This window comes from Octopus sinensis, linkage group LG4 (assembly GCF_006345805.1).
Source record: "Octopus sinensis linkage group LG4, ASM634580v1, whole genome shotgun sequence".
In the NCBI taxonomy this organism is placed as follows: Eukaryota; Metazoa; Mollusca; class Cephalopoda; order Octopoda; family Octopodidae; genus Octopus; species Octopus sinensis.
Window position 1 is genome coordinate 133,052,933 of NC_043000.1, and position 13,174 is coordinate 133,066,106.

Genomic DNA, 13,174 nt, shown 5'->3' on the forward strand with positions numbered 1-13,174 from the left:
GTCTGATCTGGCAGTGTTTCTACAGCTGGGTGCCCTTCCTAATATATATATGTATAAGCTTTGCGTACCAATTGAAAGAATCTCTTTGTATATGAGTGAGTGTGTGTTTGTGTCTCCATATCTTGATATCACACGATGTCTTTTTATTGCCTGTAAAATGGCACATAATAAAAAAAAAACTTTGAACAGTGATGTGGTAAATTTTCAGTTTCAAATGAATGTGTGTGTGTACTCTAGTCTAGACATCACATGTCAGTTGAATATCATCATCATCATCATCACCGCCACCACTGCTGCCACTGCCACCATCACCACCACCATCATACAGGTGAGGTTGTTCATTTCCAATCTTCTGACAATGGGAAATATCACCTTGCTTGGAATCAAGTGAGGGTTGGCGACAGGAAGGGCATCCAGCCATAGAATATTCTGCTTCAGCATACTCTATCTGATCCATGCAAGCATGGAAAAGTGGATGTTAATTGGTGAAAATGATGACATATTTATATGCCCATGGGTTTAATTTTCATCCATAAATAAAAACAAGATGTAACTTCTTGTTATATGCAGAAGCAGACTAATTCTTTATTGCTAATTTGTTGAAACTAATGAGTATGTTATAATGATAAAAGTTCATTGTAGCAAGTAGTGATATCTTTTGCTTTATCTTTTACTTGTTTCAGACATTAGACCAGTGCTTTTCAAACTTTTTGCTGGAGCGGAACCCCAAGAAAACATTCCACTGGCTCGAGGAACCCCTGTGCAATAATTTAATAGTCTTATGCACGCATATCAGCACAGAATTAAAAATTACTGCCAATTTTAGCAGTTTTTTAACTTCTTGCGGAACCCCTGGACTGTACTGGCGGAACCCTCAGGTTCCAAGGAACCCTGGTTGAAAACCACTGCATTAGACTATGACCATGCAGGGGGCACTATCTCAAAGGTACTTACTGTTTATTAAGTCTGGTACTTATTCTATCAGTTTCTTTTGCTAAACCACTAAGTCACAGAGACATGAACAAACCAACACCAACGTGGAGGTGCATGGCTTAGTGGTTGGGGTGTTGAACTCATGATCGTAAGGTTGTAGTTTCGATTCCTGGACCGCGCGATGAGTTGTGTTCTTGAGCAAAACACTTCATTTTCACGTTGCTGTAGTCCACTCAGCTGGCAAAAATGAGTAATCCTGCGACTCACCGGCGTCCCGTCCAGGTGGGGAATTTTTACGCTACCGAAACCAGGAAACTGGCCCTTATGAGCCTGGCATGGCTCGAGAAGGAACATTTTTTAATGTCAAAGGTGGGGGCGGGGAGGTCAAACACTCTCACACACACACACTTCCATACAGTTTCCATCAACCAAATTCACTCACAAGACACTAGTCAGTGCAGGGTTATTGTAGAAATCACTTGCTGAAGGTTTCACCCAGTTGAACTGAACTCAAAGGACGCTTCTAAGCACACAGCTATGCCTGCATCTATACATAACTTAGAAGGAAAAAGACCTTGAACAGAGCATGAAATAAAAGGTAGTACATTAAAACCTTGTTAACAGTACAATTTGTGAATGGAAAGATGCCAGTGAGTTTGTTGTTGTTGTTGTGGTTGTTGTTTCCTTTTGCTTTGCCTTGTTGCTTTTATATAATCTTGAATTGCCATTAACATTTATATAATGTGAGATATCATTTTTTAATAAAATCTTAACCAATAATACAGACACAAATACATATAAATAATCTTTAAATCAGTTTGATTCTCCTCTAAAGAAAATTTTGCAGGCTTCTTACAGAAAGCTAGATCATTCAGGCTTGGCCGAAATTGTGTTTGACCCTCTGGCCAATAACTAAAATGGACTTGGTGACTTTCTGTGTTTTCTGTTCATCTGTGTATTTAGTATATGTTCATATGTTTATTACTATGCATTTTTTAAATTATATATATATATATACATATATACAGGTATATCATATTTTCCATTTGTTATCATCATCATCATTATTGTTTAACGTCCACTTTCCATGCTAGCATGGGTTGGACGATTTGACTGAGAACTGGCAAACCAGATGGCTGCACCAGGCTACAATCTAATCTGGCAGAGTTTCTACGGCTATGCCCTTCCTAATGCCAACCACTCCGAGAGTGTAGTGAGTGCTTTTACATGCCACCGACACAAGGGCCAGTCAGGCGGTACTAGCAATGGCCACACTCAAGTGGTGTTTTTTAAATGCCACCTGCACAGAAGCCAGTCCAGCAGCACTGGCAACGACCTCGCTCGAATGTTTTCCGTGTGCCACCAGCACAAATGCCAGTAAGGTGACGCTGGTTGTCTTTTTATTTAATCCTGAGAATATATATATATATATGCATTCTTTATTCTTTTATTTGTTTCAGTCTTAGCTTAAAAATTGGGCCCAGTATTTCTTTTTCTTAGGACTAATACTTATTCATCTTCTGTTATAGATTTATATTGTTCTACTGAAGGCACATAGCCTAATGGTTAGAATTTTGGGCTCACAATCACAAAGTTATGGATTTGACTCCTGGATCAAGCATTGACTCATGTCCTTAAGCAAGGCATTTCACATTATTTCAGTTTATTCAGCTGAAATGAGTAGCAGTCAAGTGTTGGTGCAGCCCTTTCTCCTTCCAACTCCTACATAATGTTTGACCAGATGAAGTGTAGGAGGGCCAAGGGAGTGTCTATGCCTGCTCATGACCACAAAAGCACTTAAAGACATTCAGTAAAAACATGATATATGTTACCAAGTCATTCTTGATTCTAAGTAACAATTGTTATTTATAGTATTCTAATTACATATAAATTAATAATTGTAGATACACTTGCAGATGTGTTGTTGTTATAGTTGATTTTTTTTTATGCATTAATGAATATTGTGTTTCTTTGTGCATTTCTGTTGGGAAAACTAAAGTGTAGTTATATGTTTTTGTACATAAGTGTATAATTGCAAAAATTCTCCATTATAGTTCTATATTCATGAGATGCGACCTTATCGATATTCACAAGAAAATGGTCTTCTATGGATCTATGAATAATGATTCATTAATGATGAATAAATAAATGTAGTACATGTTCAACGCCAACAGGATATTCAATAGAAAAATATTAATTTTTCTCATAGGCACAAGGTTTGAAATTGATATGGTATGAAGAATGAATTATTGTGACAGGAATGTCTCTGAAATGGGCATTAGAATTAGAATAATTGGGATTATAGGTAAATATATGGTGTAAATGAAAACAAAATATCTAAAATAAATCGCTCAGTTGAAAGAAAATGAGTTTCAATCTTCGAATATATATATATCTTATAATTTTTATATCTGATTTGCATTTCGATTCTGTAAGCATTTTCCTCCTAAGAACATATATATATATTCATTATAATAAATAAAAGTAAGATATAGCTATTATGCATGAAAATTTATCACTTTCCTTTTAATTCTATTTCGGATAAATAGAAGCACATAAAAAGACATCTGCTTCATTGGTAAGCATTCATTCATAAACAATCTACAATCTTTTGTCTAAAGTTCTACTATACACACACACACACACACACACACACTCTCTCTCTCTCTCTCTCTGTATTCTTTACTTTTATCACAATGGCTTGTTTTACATCCATTACACTCCTCCACCTAAACCAATGTGATGTATCAGTCACCTCTTCTTCTACTGTAATTACCATGTTACACCAATCCTCTTCAATACAACCATATTCCACAAAAATTTCTTGTTTAGTCTACCTAAGTTTTCCCATTTCATCCTAAGCTATACTAATTCAGACTAAACAGCACCTGCACTAACTTCATTAAGTTATACCTGTTATAGCTCTGTTTAGGAAGGCCTGAAAAAGATGTGGGCTTTGCCCATCTTTTCAAACTAACAAAGAGTGTAAAAGCAAATAACTAATGGAATGACAAAGCTCCATTTTTTAGAATTGGTTTTATAGAATTATAATTTACAGTTAAAACAGCAATACAAACTATTGAGAAATGTATGAAGTTTAAAATTTACTTTTCAGCCCTCCCATAACTAAGAGGTTTTATAACTATCATATTTGGTGGCATATAAAATGCAATTTTTTTGCTAAAAAAAATCTCTAAAATCATCCTACAACCTATATGTGAAGTTGAACCTCCCATAAAATTTGGATTGGATTAGGTTGTTTATGTTCGGTCCACTGCAGGACAAAGGCTTCAGCATGTTCTCTCCACCAAGAGATCATACTAGTTTGATGAGCCTGGTCTATCACACTGGCTCGACATGGCTTGGTAGAGGGGTACAGTTTTTATACCCTTACCAGAGAGTAGTTAAGTCATATACATCAACCCCAGTACTTAACTGGTACTTATTTTATAAACCTTGAAAGGATGAAAGGCAAAGTCGACCAAAGTGGAATTAGAACTCAGAAAGTAAGGACAGACGAAATATTGCTAAGCATTTCACCCAGTTTACTAACGATTCTGTCAGCTTGCCACCATAAGCTTTAAAATGCACCAAAAACCTCATTTACCTGATTGTGTATTGTTGAAATTTTGGTGCATTTAATATGCCCATGCATCTTTTATGCCATCAAATACAGTAATTAAAAAAAATCATGCTCTTCATTATTATTATTATTATTATTATTATTATATTATTATTATTATTATTATTATTATTATTATTATTATTATTATATTATTATTATTATGTAGGTAGTGTAGTTATAGAGTAAGTATAATAATGAAATAGTCCTCAATTCTTGGCAATAAGTCCTACTGCAGGCACCGCATTGTTTTTTTGGACAAAACATGTCAGCCGAGTTGCTTTGCAACAGGTTCTGTATCATCATTATCACCATTATTCTGGTTACTGTTATTGTTGTTGTTGTTGTTGTAGTAAATGTTGTTCTAGTGTAATTTGATAATACGGCAATATGCCAAAGAGTGGGGGTGGGCGGGCAAAGTTATATGTGTCACAATGTAGTAGTTTGATTCACCTTTCAAACCAGTGCATTTTACCTAGTCTTGTTATAACTTTTGGAAAAGCATGATTATATAATTTTTTTCTTCTAAATATCTTACACCTATATCTTAAAAACAAAATGCCACTGTCTTCAGACAAACTGAATCCTATGTTAATTTATATATTTTCTTTATCATGTAACCCCAGAACTTCTTTTTTTAATGTCAAGAAGAAACTTTACCCACAACACTTACAGACCCTCAGAGGATGGTAAGATCAATGTGTACTCAATAAGAAGCTTGAACAGTTGCACTCTATTCCACGAGACAGCCTGCCGTTCAAGAATTTGGACCTGAAAATCTCCATTTCCAGCGACTTCGAGGGCCACCTCCCAGTGGTGTCGGATGTCAATGAAGAGCCCTCGACTACAAGACGACCAAAGTTTTTTTTGTCTTCCAAGGTTTGGGGTCTCCCGCCCTTAAACCCTAGACCATCACCTAATCACCCTTACCCGTCTTGTTTAACAACAAGACAGCCTAACTTCTTGCAATGAACTTCCAATTTTAAGATGAGACATCCATTATTTAAAACCTACATTTCAGAAGAGTACAGCCTACAATAGCAATACAATGGCCACTGTATTATAATAGTAAATGGTTCTCTTATAAGTTACCTCCTCATCCAAGCTGAGCTAAAATTCTGCCAGAGTTGACTTAGTTTTTTATGCATCCATGGTTAATAAAACTAAATATTAGACAAGCATGGTTATGAGGTTAAGAAGTTAACTTCTTGATTATGTGGTTCCAGGTATAAATTTCTTGAAGAATAACTTGAGAAATATTTCCTATCACAGCCATGATGTTGACCAATACCTTGTGAATGGAATTTGGTTGACGTAAACAGTGTGAAAGCTTGTTGTGTGTGAGTGAGTGTGTGTGTGTGTGTCTGTGTATTGATGGATGGACATACACGCACACATACATACATATCTACATATGTACATATGCATGCATAACTTTCACTGATGTGCATTGGATAAAGATCCTTCCCAAATTGTACAGACTCATAGGACATGTTTCCCAGATTCTGTGGTGTATATATTCCCTCTGGATGGGACACCAGTCCATTGCAGGAATATTCATTTTTGTCAGCTGAGTGGACTGGACCAACAAGAAATGAAGCGTTTTACTTAAGAATACAATGCATCACCTGGCCCAGAAGTTGAAACTACAATCTTATGATCATGAATTCCAACACCCTAACCACTAAACCACGTGCTCCAATGTCATTGGCAAAGGAAGCATAAATATTGCCACAAGAAAACTGAAAAACCAGTGTTCTTTCAATAAAATTCTCAGTAAATTAGCAGTATTTCGTCTGTCTTTACATTCTGAGGGTTGACTTTGCCTTTCATCCTTTCAGGGGTCAATAAATTAAGTGCCAGTTGTGTACTGATGTCAATCTAATGGACTGCCCCCACCCACACCAAAAAAAAATTTGGGGTCTTGCGCTTAGAGTAGAAAAGAATAAAATTCTCACAATATTTGTCTAACAATGAATTACAGACACACCCTTATTACTCTTTCAATTAGAAATGGAGTGAGCCATGGGATACAGCTTTCCCTTGAGTCATAGGAAAAACTGTAACAATTGACATTATCGTTCAACAGTTGTAATATAAAATATAAAATATATATTAGGATAGACAGACTGAATCAGCTCTACTCTTTCTCTATTACTTTGTTGTGGTTCTGTGTGAATATGAATTCCAATCTCATTAACCCTTTTGTTACTAACCCGGCCAAAACTGGCTCTGGCTCTGTGGTAAAATGTCTTGTTTTCATAAGTTTTGAATTAAAATCTTCCACCAAATCTTAGTCACAATTTACCTAAGTTATTTCACTAAGTTATATTTAAAATAATTGAAAGAAACATCTCAAAATAAATACAGTAACGAAAGGGTTAAGGTGATAATGGTAGTTTCTCACAGTTCAAGAAAAATGGTTCTGTAGTTTCTTGCTGAACAACCTGCACAAATGATTTCTTTATAGTGACCGAATGCTTGTGTTATACGTTAGCTCACTCCCTCCATCAAATCAACATTGCCTGAACAGGTGCATGGTGTACCACTTGACGGACGTTGAAGATATCACAGAACAATGGGAGATGAAGTGTTCCGTTCAAAAAAATGCACCAACAAGTCCATGAATTGAAACCATGCGTGATCGTTGCCAGAGCGGCTAACTGGCTTCCATGCCGGTGGCATGTAAAGGGCACCTTTCAAGCGGAATCATTACCAGCATTGCCTTACTGGCACCTGTGCCGGTGGCATGTGTAAAAAGATTCGAGAGAGGTCATTGCCAGTACCGCCTGACTGGCCCCATGCTGGTGGCACATAAAAGCACCCACTACACTCTCAGAGTGCTTGGCGTTAGGAAGGGCATCCAGCTGTAGAAACTCTGCCAGATCAAGAGTGGAGCCTGGTGCAACCATCTGGTTCGCCAGCCCTCAGTCAAACCATCCAACCCATGCTAGCATGGCAAGCGGACGTTAAACGATGATGATCTCTTGATTGCGAACACAACACCTGAACTACTAGGCCATGTGTTCTCATCATCAAGGTGATAAGTTAGTGGAAACAATAAAGAACTAGATTAAGTTCAATATGGTCTATGTAGGTTTGACAGGAAATGAGGTAGCAGAGAGATCAAGAAGATGCTGGGTGGACAATGCCAAAGAATGGAGCAGAAAATCTTTGGCTGAATGCATAACCATAGCCAGAGGCAGGAATCAATGGAGGGAGACGGTGCGTGCAACCCTCAATAATGAAGGTTGGAAGAGGCAAAACAAGGCAAGTTTCAAAATCGCTGGGGTTGACAGAGTAAGGCATTGACATCATTGTCATCACCAGTGATAAGTAACTCTGCGCTTAACCTATTTCTTTACTACCCACAAGGGGCTAAACACAGAGGGGACAAACAAGGACAGACAAATGGATTAAGTCGATTTTATCGACCCCAGTGCCTAACTGGTACTTATTTCATCGACCCCGAAAGGATGAAAGGCAAAGTTGACCTCGGCGGAATTTGAACTCAGAACGTTGCGGCAGACGAAATACTGCTAAGCATTTTCGCCTGGAGTGCTAACATTTCTGCCAGCTCGTCGCCTTATAACTCTGCACTTAACCAAAAGGAATCATTATTGTAGCCCTGATAATGACTATGGAATTGTAGAGTTACTTGGGTAGGCCAACAGCCCTTCAGTTCTGAAGTTCCCTTCTGTTTGTTTGTTTTTTTAGGCAGCTCCACCATTCGTTACTAGTGACTTCACCATATAACTCATTTTTCTCTTGCAGAGTGGACTACAGCAACATGAAATGAAGTGCTTTGCTCAAGAAAACAGTACCTTGCTCAGTCCAAGAATTGAAACCACTATCTTATGACCACATGTCCAATATTCTATCCACTAAACCACTCACACCCACACTCACAAGAATAGTAAACAAAATATTTTACAGTGTTGCATTATGCCCTTTTATGTTGTAAATTCTAATTCTACCAAAGTTGACTTTGCCTTTCATCTTTTACAGATATTTTAGTCTTCTGTCATAATTCCATTCCCAGCTTGAGTGTTTTATATGAATATTATATTGGATTCAGTACTTGACTGCTACTTTGTTCTATTAAACATCAAAAGGATGAAGGGTAAAGCTGGTACTGCTAGGATTTGGACACACAAAGTAAAGCATCATAACTAAATACCCTACATTTTGTCTGACATTCTAAAGATTCTACTAACTCATCATTGTGTTAATAAGATATATATCAATGAAGAGCTTATGTATTTGTCTATACCCTTACATGTTTGTTCCTTCTTGAGCCATGCCTGGCTCATAAGGGCCAGTTTCCCGGTTTCCTTGGCGTATAGGTTCCCCACCCTGGACAGGACGCTGGTCCGTCGCAGGTGAGCTGCAAGGTGCAGGAGGAAAGAGTGAGAGAAAGTTGTGGCGAAAGAGTCAGCAGAAATTCGCCATTACCTTCTGCCGGAGTCGCGTGGAGCTTAGGTGTTTCGCTCATAAATACACACACAGCCCGGTCTGAGATTTGAACCTGCGATCCCTTGACTGCGATCCCTTGACTGCGAGTCCGCTGCTCTAACCACTAGGCCATGTGCCTCCATATACCCTTACATAACTAATCATTTTTTTTTTATAGGTTTTCTTGAGTCATAGGACTCATAAGGTCAGTTACCTGGTTTCCACAACATGTAAGCAATTGAAATCACTTAACAGTGATGCCAGTCCATTGCAAGATTCAAGCTTAGCTATTTTAAGAGCAAGGGACAAGTTGATTACATAAACCCCAGTACTTGACTGGTACTTTATTTTATCAAACCCGAAGAGATGAAAATGTGGAGGAGTGTGGCAAGGTGGTAAGGGTGTTGGACTCATGATCGTAATATTGTGGTTTTGATTCCTGGACTGGGTAACACGTAGTGTTCTTGAGGAAAACACTTCATTTCATGTTGCTCCAGTCCACTCAGCTGGCAAAAATGAGTAGTCCTGCAATGGACTGGTGTCCCCTCCAGGTGGAGAATTTATACGGCATGGAAACCAGGAAACAAGCCCTTATGAGTTGGCATGACTCGAAAAGGTAAAAAAAAAAAAAAGAAATGAAAGGGCAAGTTGACCTCAGTAGAATTTGAACTCAGAATGCAAAGAGCCAGAAGAAATATCACTAAGAATTTTGTGATGTACTAACAATTCTGCCTGCTCACTGCTTATATAAGTGATTATAACCTCCTATTTAATGTGCGGTCTTATGCTAATGTTAGAAATTTTTATTATAGCTCTGACAAAAAAAAATACCAAACAATTTATTCTTTTACTTGCTTCAGTCATTTGACTGTGGCCATGCTGGAGCACCACCTTTAGTCGAGCAAATTGACCCCAGGAATTATTCTTTGTAAGCCTAGTACTTATTCTATTGGTCTCTTATGCCAAACTGCTAAGTTACAGGGACATAAACACACCACCATCGGTTGTCAAGCAATGTTGGGGGGACAAACGCAGACACACAAACACACACAAACACACACATACATATGTACAACAAGCTTCTTTCAGTTTCCGTCTATCAAATCCACTCACAAGGCTTTGGTCGGCTCGAGGCTATAGTAGAAGACACTTGCCCAAGGTGCCATACAGTGGGAATGAACCTGGAACCATGTGGTTGGTAAGCAAGATACTTACCACACTGCCACTCATGCACCTATATAAATTGAATATTTAATAGTAACCAAAAGTACAGTGTCTCATTTTCTGAGGTTCAAATACGCCCAGAATCAGTTTTTGTACTTTCTTTGTACTTGGTAAAAATAGGTAGCAGTGAAATGCTAAAATAAATTTAATTTGTGGGAACCACTACGTAGTAACAAAATCTACTTTAACAAACACCTACCATCTTATTAAAGAAAAGCACATTAGATAATGTAGTCCAAGTCAATGAGATAAGTACAAGTAAAATCTCTTTGGTCACAGATCCACAGCATGACAAAGATGGAATAACAGGGAATGTTAGTGATGTTAGATGGAATGTTAGTGATGAGGTTGTGAATATGATAAACGGACTCTAACAAACCAACCGACTGATTGATTGATGAAATGATTATTCAAGCAATTGGTTAGTTAATTGGTTAACTAGTAAACTAGTTGGCTAATAATAATAATAATTCAAAAAATAAAATACAGTCAGTGCAAGTGCTTTTCTTGTCAAAAATGACCTTCCCTAGACACAACAGAATGGTATGCATATTATACATATATATATGTCACAGAACCTCCCCAAACTAGAAACCATTAAGTACCATTCTAGCATAATGAGATTACCAATGAAGACAATCATACAATATCAACACACACATACATATAAGTATCTATAGTTTTATGGTGTATATATAAATATATAACGCTATAGATATGTAACCATATATATGGCTTCATGGTATATATATATATATATTATATATATATATATATACATATATATTTTATATATGTTTTATGGTGTGTGTGTGTGTGTGTGTGTATATATATATATAAAACCTATAGATATAAATATATATGGTTTTATGATGTATGTGTGTGTGTATATATATATATATATATATATATATATATATTTGAAACTCAGAAATCAAAATTCTCCCTTTCATTTCCTAATACAGAAAATGTCTCATAATCCATTATTGCTTGTTGGATCATGAATCAAGCAACTTAAAATTGAATCAAAGAGGGTGTGACATAGCTTAGTTACACCATATATATATATATATATATATATATATATATTATATATATATATATATATATATATATATCACTACTCTACATCATTTACACTCCTATTCATGAATCATGGCTGAAAATGGAAACAGTTAAAATATCCTTTTTTTTGTAGTTTTTTCTTAAAATCTTTTGTAGTCAGCAGTTATGTTTCTTAAAACAGTATAGACTTCATTTCTTTCCAAACTGTAATTTATCATTTGAGACACTTGTCACTACTCAGTTGTACATTTTCATTTTCTAGTAGTATTAAATAAAAATCTCTTTTACCCATCAAAAGACCAAACTACAGTTAAAAGAATACGTGCCTAGAGTGGAACTAATGGATATTGTTGCAAAGAATGCGATAAGAACAAATCCCAAACCTAGTCTTCCATGAAATGTTGATGCTAATAATGGTTTCTGATATGGGCATAGGACCTTAAATTTTGGCAGAGGTGGTAACTGATTAAGATCAACCCCAGTATTCATTTTATCAACTCTATAAGGATATCAGGCAAGGTTTGAACCTAGAACATATGTAGTCATAATAATACACTGTAAGGTGAATTTGGTCCAACACACTACCAGTTCTGCTAATCTGTGACTGTCCTAATAATTATTCTAAGCTATGATAGACTGGTTCAGCTTACAGGAATTTTAAATGGTTATGTAACATTTTTTCTACAAATATCACTTGGAACTCTTAAAACTGGGTTTTCTTTTTTCTTTTTGCTATTTTTAAATCCTAGGATACATAAGGCCCATATAGGTTTCCCTACAAGTGACCAAAGGCCAGCAATTTTGAGGATAAGGGACAAGTTGATTACATCAACATGAGTACTTAACTGGAAATTTATTTTATCAACCCTGAAGAGAAGAAAGGCAAAGTTGATCTCAGCAGTATTTGAACTCAGGACATAAAGAGCCAGGAGAAATATCGCATTTTGTCTGGCTTGCTAACGATTCTGCCAGCTTGCCACCTTCATAAAAACTCACAAACCAAATAAATTCAATCGCCTTTTGAATACAATAAATATTAAAAAATCCACTATTTATGTTTTATTCTCTAAAGATTATCAAATATTTCAGATATTAATTATATCAATTTGAAAGTGAGATAAGAATTAAAATAAAGATAACAGAATTTGAAGTCTGAAGAATTGAAAATTAACCTTTTCCAGGTCTTCGAATACAAACTGAGTATATATATATTTAACAAAAAAAGAAAAATTATAATAACGATAATGATAATGGATGATAAGCTCAAATGCTATTATCACTTGCCTACAAGGAACCTCTTAAATTAGAAGACAGAGTGGAATTAAACACTAGACTTATATACACAATACAGAACTGTATTGAATGGAAAAGAACCAATTCTTATCAGTTCTTCAAAGTTAAACATTGTTCTGACTACTTTGATGAATGCTGATTGGACAATTCTTCAAAACTTCAATGTTCCCACATGTAAAGATAGTCTCTGTGATAAAGAAACAAGCATCTCATTCTCTCATTTTAGAAATATCCAGGTATATTAGAACAAATTTTGACATACTGACCAAGGGATATGGTCACATTTTCTCCTAAATTAATTAAGAATTGATTAGAATGACAATTATAATTTTCATAAAGTGGTTATTTTTCATGTACTTCTGCTTTAGACAGATAAGCTAAACAGAAACAAAAGTCACCAACAGCTTTCTAATAGCAACATAAATTCAAAACTAAAACCATAAATTTACTATTTTTCATCATTCTACAATTTTTTTTTTAAAGAAATATTATGATCAAAGACCAAGCATACTACGCAAAGAGATTTAACATAAGTTTACATACATAAATACATATACATATACACACACACATATATATATG

At 36.0% G+C, this 13,174-nt stretch overlaps 1 protein-coding gene across 4 annotated transcripts in view; it reads right to left on the reverse strand.

Annotated features, from left to right (window-relative positions):
- The window catches only part of LOC115210808, a 391,785-nt gene that overhangs the window by 238,959 nt on the left and 139,652 nt on the right, over positions 1 to 13,174 (reverse strand). The window lies entirely within an intron of this gene.